This window comes from Ranitomeya variabilis, chromosome 1, assembly GCF_051348905.1.
Source record: "Ranitomeya variabilis isolate aRanVar5 chromosome 1, aRanVar5.hap1, whole genome shotgun sequence".
NCBI lineage: Eukaryota > Metazoa > Chordata > Amphibia > Anura > Dendrobatidae > Ranitomeya > Ranitomeya variabilis.
The window spans coordinates 361169040-361176741 of NC_135232.1; positions in this window are offsets into that span (position 1 = coordinate 361169040).

Here is a 7702-nt window from a genome sequence, read left to right on the forward strand (position 1 = left end):
AAAAAGGATTTTGAATTATTGCTTGGCAGTAAATATGCAAATGGGTAATGCACCAAACTTCAAGATGGCAGTGGGCACAAGCCATCTAAATAGACATCTATGAGAAGCACCATGGTCTACTTGTTGTAGTTCACAATTTATTTATTTTTTATTGCAAATTTATCAAGGAGCTTGCTTAACCTTTTTTTTTTTTTTTTTTTTTTTTAGACGAGGTTGTTTTTTTTTCATTTTATTTTTTATTTTTTTAGGTGTATGATATTGATGACCTATCTTGGAGATAGGTGAGGATCTGACACACACACACACACACACACACACACACACACACACACACACACACACACACACACAGTGATCAGCCTTTATTAGCTGCAGCTACGGCCATGTGTGAACGTTCAGCATTGCTCTATTCAATGTGTAGCAGCCATTTCTGGGTACTGTAGATTATCGCTTATTTATGAAAATAGGAACTCCTCTGCAGTTCTCAGCAGCGACCACTAAACTGTAAACCAAGGTGTTCTGTTTATCTCCATTCATGGCTGATGGGCTAGGGTGATGGCAGTCAGACTCCCGCCGATCTGATATTGATGACCTATAGAATTATTTATTATATTAGTAATAAGGGAATCTGTATACATTGCAGATTAATCTCATTTTTTTTTGTGCAGGTTTGTCACAAAACCTGATGTTTGCTGATAAGCAACGTGTGCATGAAACTTTGCTTTTATCTGTGACTTGTAGATTTGGTGCATATTTAAATCTGCAATATGTCAATTCTTTCAGTGTTTTTGCTGCAGATTTCATCCATACTAACATGCTGGGAAAAATCAGCAAAAACACATTTATTTGATGCTGCATTTTTCCTGCCAAGAGATGCAGACATTTCTATACCAAATACTTAATGTGTGCACATACCTTAACCCTGTCAAAAGGAACTGTTGTCTCCATTTCTTCTGAAAAGCAGAACTATATTTTTCCAATGCTAGAGGGTTTGGGTTTTTTTTTTTTTGAATGGCGAAATAATTTTTTTTATTGATACCATTATTATTGCATTTGTTTAGGGAACTAGGGACCAGAGCGTGCGGCTACATGTATTTCTATGCAGCTGAACGCTCTGTTCCCGAGAGCCAGTGGCAGTGTCGGGTAGTGATGCCAGAGATTTGTGGGAGTTTCTTCCATTGCACTCTCAAGTGTGACCCCGGCCTTATATGGCGCCTCTTCCCTTCTGAGCTTTGCACTGTGCCTCCAAAGTAGTATTCCCACACATATTGGGTATCGGCGTTCTCAGGAGAAATTACACTACAAATTGTGTGGTGCAATTTCTCCTGTTACCTTATGAAAATGCAAAATCTGGGGCTAAAATAAAATTTGTTTGAACATTTTTTTTTTTTTTTTTTATTTTCACAGCTCAACGTTATAAACATCTGCGAAGCACCTGAGGGTTCAATGTACTCACCACACATGTAGATCAGTTCCCTGATGGGTCTAGTTTACAAATAATGGTGTCACTTGTGGGAGATTTTCACTGTTTAGGCACATCAGGTGCTTTCCAAATGCAACATGGCGTCCTAATTGTTCCAGGAAATTTTGCATTCAAAAAGTCAAATGGCACTCTTTCCCTTCCAAGCTCTGCCGTGCACCCAAATAGTGGTTTTCCCACATATATGGGTAATCGTCATGCTCAGGAGAAATTGCACCACAAATTTTGGGGTCCATTTTTCCTGTTTCCCTGTGAAAATAAAAATAAAAAATGGGTTTAAAGTACATTTTGATGGGGAAAAAAGTAAAATGTTTTTTTTTTTTTTCCACATTCCAAAAATTCCTGTGAAGCATCTGAAGGGTTAATAAACTTCTTGAATGTGGTTTTGAGCACCATGAGGGTGCAGTTTTTAGAATGATGTCACTTGTGAGTATCTTCTATCATATAGACACCTCAAAGGTTTGATTTTGTTGGAAAAATGAGAAATCGCTGGTCAACTTTTAAACCTTATAACTTCCTAAAAAAAAAAAAATTGGTTAAATTGTGCTGTTGTAAAGTAGACATGTGGAAAATATTATTTAACTATTTTGTGTGACACATTTCTCTGATTTAAGGGCATAAGAATACAAAGTGTGAAAATTGCTAAATTTTCACCAAATTTTCTTTTTTTTTTTCACAAACACAAGTTATATCTAAGAAATTTTACCACTCGAAAGAGGTACAATATGCTATGAAAGATCAATCTCAGATTCAGTGGGATCTGTGGAAGCGTTCCAGAATTATTACCTCCATAAAGCAACACTGGTCAGTATTGTAAAAATTGGCCTGGTCATAAGAGCTGCCACCAGGAATTTCAGGACCCCATACTTGCAACATTTTTGGGGCCCTCTTGAGACTCCACCCTTCGAACCGTCCACAATCCCACTGACCTCTCTTGGAAAAACTCCACTTCTGCACCACATCCTCACCAATCACACATTAACATTTCCCATTACCAGATAACACACAGGTGCGTCTCACAAAATTAGAATATCATCAAAAAGTTAATTTATTTCAGTTTTTCGATGCAAAAAGTGAAACTTATACATTATATAGTCATTATAGAGTGATCTATTGCAAGTGTTTATTTCTGTTAATGTTGATGATTATGGCTTACAGCCAATGAAAACCCAAACGTCATTATCTCAGTAAATTAGAATAATTAACAAACACCTGCAAAGGCTTCTTAAGCATTTAAAAAGGTCCCTTAATCTGTTTCAGTAGGCTCCACAATCATGGGGAAGACTGCTGATTTGACATGTCCAGAAGGCAGTCATTGACACACTCCACAAGGAGGGTAAGCCACAAAAGGTAATTGCTAAAGAAGCTGGCTGTTCATAGAGTGCTTTATCTAAGCATATTAATGGAAAATTGAGTGGAAGGAAAGAGTGTGGTAGAAAAAGGTGCACAAGCAACCGGAATAGCCACAGCTTTGAAAGGATAGTTAAAAAGCCATTCAAATATTTGGGGGGGGATTCACAAGTAGTGGACTGCTGCTGGAGTCATTGCTTCAAGAGCCACCACACACAGACGTATCCAGGACATTGGCTACAAGTGTCACATTCCTTGTGTCAAGCCACTGATGACCAATAGACAACGGCAGAAGCATCTTACCTGGACCAAGGAGAAAACTGGACTGTTGCTCAGTGGTACAAGGTGTTGTTTTCAGATGAAAGTAAATTTTGCATTTCATTTGGAAATCAAAGTCCCAGAGTGTAGGAAGAGTGGACAGGTACACAATCCAAGCTGCTTGAGATCTAGTGTGAAGTGTCCACTATCAGTGATGGTTTGGGAGCCATGTCATCTGCTGGTGTAGGTCCACTGTGTTTTATCAAGACCAAAGTCAGCACAGTCGTCTACCAGGAAATATTTAGAGCACTTCATGCTTCCTTCTGCCAACAAGCTTTTTGGAGATGGAAATTTAATTCTCCAGCAGGACTTGGCACCTGTCCACACTGCCAAAAGTACCAATACCTGGTTTAAAAACAACGGTATCACTTTGCTTGATTGACCAGTAAACTCACCTGACCTTAATCCCATAGAGTATCTATGGGGTATTGACAAGAGGAAGATGAGACACCAGATCCAACAATGCAGACTAGCTGAAGGCTGCTATCAAAGCAACCAGGGCTTCCATAACACCTTAGCAGTGCCACAGGCTTTTTGCCTCCACGCCACGCCACATTAATAATAATAATGATTTTTTTCTATAGCGCCAACATATTCCGCAGCACTTTGTTTTTGAGGGGACTTGTACAGATAATAGACATTACAGCGTCACGATACAGCAGTTATTCCATGGCAGTTAGTCAGGGCAGGAGTCCGGTAACCCACACTCTGCTCTCCCTTCTATCCATGTGCTTTATTCCTATCCTCCTATGTTCCCTTGCAATCCACATTCACCACACCATCCCCCTCCATCACGACTCACGCATCAGCTCTCTCCTTCCCTCTCCCATGTACAGTTCCCATGCACTTCTCACCTTCCTGAAAACCTCAGCCCATCTTGCTCACACACTGCACAAAAAACTTTGTATAATTCTAAAATCTGCTTGCTCTTTATCTTCCTACTCCAACTGATGTCAGGGGACATCTCCCCCAACCTCAACCCCTACCCTACCTCACATCAAAACCTTAATAATCTTACTAATATTATTTGCACTCCTTCATTTCCTTCTTTTAAATGTGCCCTTTGGAATCCACAGTCTGTATGTAACAAGCTTCCCTTCCTACACAATTACTTTCTGGAAACTCTCTTAATCTGTTGGCCCTCACGGAAACCTGGATTCAGGATTCCGACTGTCTGTCCTGCTGCCATTTCCCATGGTGGTTTACAATTCTCACATTCCCCAAGACCCACAAACAGACATGGTGGTGGAGTAGGCATACTCATGTCCCCACAGTGCACTTTCCAGGACGTTCCCAGCTCTATCACTCTCAATCCCTTTTTTTGAGGTCCACACAATCAGGCCCCCAGGCTCACCCACCCACTTCCTGAACCATTTCTCTGCCTGGCTGTCGCACTTCATGTCCTCAGAACTACCAACCCTTATCCTGGGAGACTTCAACATCCCCATTAACAGCCCCTCTTCCACATCTGCATCAAAGCTTCTATTACTAACCACTTCCCTAGGCCTCTCACAGCTCTCAACCTCTGAAACACACACAGACGGTAACACCCTTGACCTGGTCTTTGTCTGGCTCTGTTCAATCTCCTACCTAGATAACTCACCGCTTCCCCTCTCTGACCACAACCTTCTCTCCTTCACGCTCACAATTCCTCGCCCACCCCAGCACACTCCTACCTACCACACATGGGGTGGGCCATTTGGCTATGGCCTCAATCTTGGCTGGTTCTGGTCACTGTTTCCCACTTCCCACCCAATGCCCTAAATACTGAACCTCTGCTTTGCCCACGTGACACTTGTTTGGGTTCAGGGTGATTCCGGCCTTGTGGATCCTGTCCAATACTGTCTCTAGGTGATTTAGATGCCCTTCCCATGTTGCGCTGTAGATGGCGATGTCATCCAGGTAGGCACAAGCATAGTCCTGGAGACCATCCAGAAGCCGGTCAGCCAGCCTCTGGAAGGTCGAACGGGGCATTCTTCATCCCGAATGGCATAACTCGAAACTGGAATAAGCTGAACGGGGTGACAAATGCCGACTTGGAAATAGCGTCAGGACTAAGGGGAATCTGCCAGTAGCCTTTGCGTAGATCGATGGTGGTCAAATACTTTGCCCCCGCCAGCCAGTCTAACAACTCATCCACACGCGGCATGGGATACGCATCCGTCACTGTTTACTCATTGAGCTTACGATAGTCTACACAAAACCATGTAGTCCCATCCTTCTTGGGCGCTAACAATACGGGGGATGCCCAGGGACTATCTGACTCTTCAATGACCCCTAAACGCAACATCTCTTGTATCTCTTGTCGCATCCCTTCTCGTACAGACTCAGGGACACGGAAGTGGGGTTGTCGCAGGGGGGTCTGATCCTGGGTTTCAACCTTGTGTTGTGCCAGGCGAGTGTACCCTGGTTTCCCCAAAAACATCCTGTCGCCTCAACAACGCCTCCACCTGCTGTCTCTCCTGGGGACCTAGGTCTTCACCCAAGTGTACCTGGTCCCATGTTTTGGACTGAGTCCTTTCCCCTAAGACATCAGGCAAGGGAAGTCTGGCTAAATCCTCTGCTTCAGGTGCACAGATGGCCACTACCTCTTCAGGGCACTCCCGGTAGTGCTTCAGCATATTCACGTGGAACATGCGGATAACCCTGGAGTCGTCACAATCGGTGACATTATAGGTAGTGTCGGCTATTTTCCCCACTACCTGGTAGGGCCCCTGCCACGCAGCTTGGAACTTGTCCTGCCTAGTGGGCTCTAATACCAGGACCTTCTGTCCTATTTCCAAGGTGCATTCTCTGGCCCTCCGATAGTACCATACGCGCTGGCGCCGCTGGGCCACCTGCATGTTCCCACGTACAGCCTGGGTCAGCTCCTGTAGGCGGTCCCGGAATTCCAGCACATAGGGTACAATAGGTACCCCTCCTATGATGCCCTCCCCTTCCCAGTGTTCTAGCACTAAGTCTAGGGGTCCCGTTACCCGCCTCCCGTATACCAGTTAGAATGGGGAGAACCCCGTGGATTCTTGGGGCACCTCCCGATAGGCAAACAGGAGATGTGGCAAGAATTTCTCCCAGTCCCTGTAGGTCCTGGTAAAAGTCCCAATGAGTTGTTTTAACGTCCTGTTAAAGCGTTCACACAACTCATTGGTTTGCGGGTGGTACGGGGCGCTTCTAATGGACTTTACACCGCACAGCTTCCACAGTTGGTTGGTCACCTCTGCTGTAAACTGGGTACCCTGGTCCTAGAGATTCTCCTGGGGAAATCCAACCCGTGAGAAAACCTGGAGCAGGACAGCGCCACTGTCTCTGCCAGTATGTTAGGTAACGCAACCGTCTCTGGATACCGTGTGGCATAATCGACCACTGTCAATATATACCTTTTCCCTGACGGATTGGGTTTGGCTAACGGCCCTATCAGATCGACCGCTACTCGGCTAAATGGTTCCTCCACAATGGGGAGGGGGTGTAATTTGGCCTTGCATCGATCTCCCCTCTTGCCAATGCGCTGGCAACTGTCACAGGTCTGGCAGTACTGATGAACATCATAGGTTACCCCCGGCCAAAAGAAGTTTTGTGTCAGACGATGCCTGGTGCGACTGATGCCAAAGTGCCTGGCCAAGGGTATGTCATGAGAGATTCGCAGTAACTCCTGCCTATACTTCTTGGGAACTACCAGCTGTCGTTTTATAGTGGGGCTCGTCCCTGTGTGGTGCTGCTCTGTGATCCAGTAGAGGAGTCCCTGCTTCCATACAAACTGTTCCCCTTCCAGTACCCCTCTCCCCTCCTGTGCCTTCCCACGATATCCCTCCAATGAAGGATCCTCAAGTAACTCCCTCTTAAATTCAGCTGGGGTGGCCCAAGAAATGTGTCTGGCTATGGGAATACGTGTAGGGCTGGGTTGTCTTACCTGGGCCTCCTCTGAGTGTGATTCCGCCTCTGCAGCTCGAGCTTGTCTCCGGGTGGTCACAGGATATGTCTCAGCCAGAGGGGCAACCGAGAAGGCAGACAACATGGGCCCCAAGTCATTTCCCAGCAAGACGTCTGCAGGCAAATCCTCCAAGCCGACCTCAACAAGGCCATCCCCGACTCCCCAGTTCAGGTGAATCCTGGCAGTGGGCAGTCGATGTATGGCTCCCCCTGCTACACGGACTGCCACTGTCCGGTCCGTCTTCTCTTGGTCCCGGACGAGATGAGGCTTCACAAGGGTCAAAGTTGCCCCGGAATCTCTTAGTCCCTGCATACGTTTCCCATTAACCCACACGACCTGTCGATGCTGTTGTCGATTATCTGCCCGGGCTGCCTGCACGGGGTCTACTTCATGCAGCACTTCATCTCTTCCACCCCCTGGTTAGTCGTAGCCCCCAATGCCGGGTTAGCTTCGCCTTGGTAGCAGTGTACAGCGGCCCGGCTGAAGGTAGCTGTTCCCGTCTTTGGCCACTGGGTATGCTGAGTCCGGTTGGGACATTGTCTTTGCAGGTGGTCCAGCTGATGGCAGGTCTGGCATCGCGACTCGGGGACTGTGGTAGGCCGGGTTTTTAGCTGGTCCCCCTACAATCT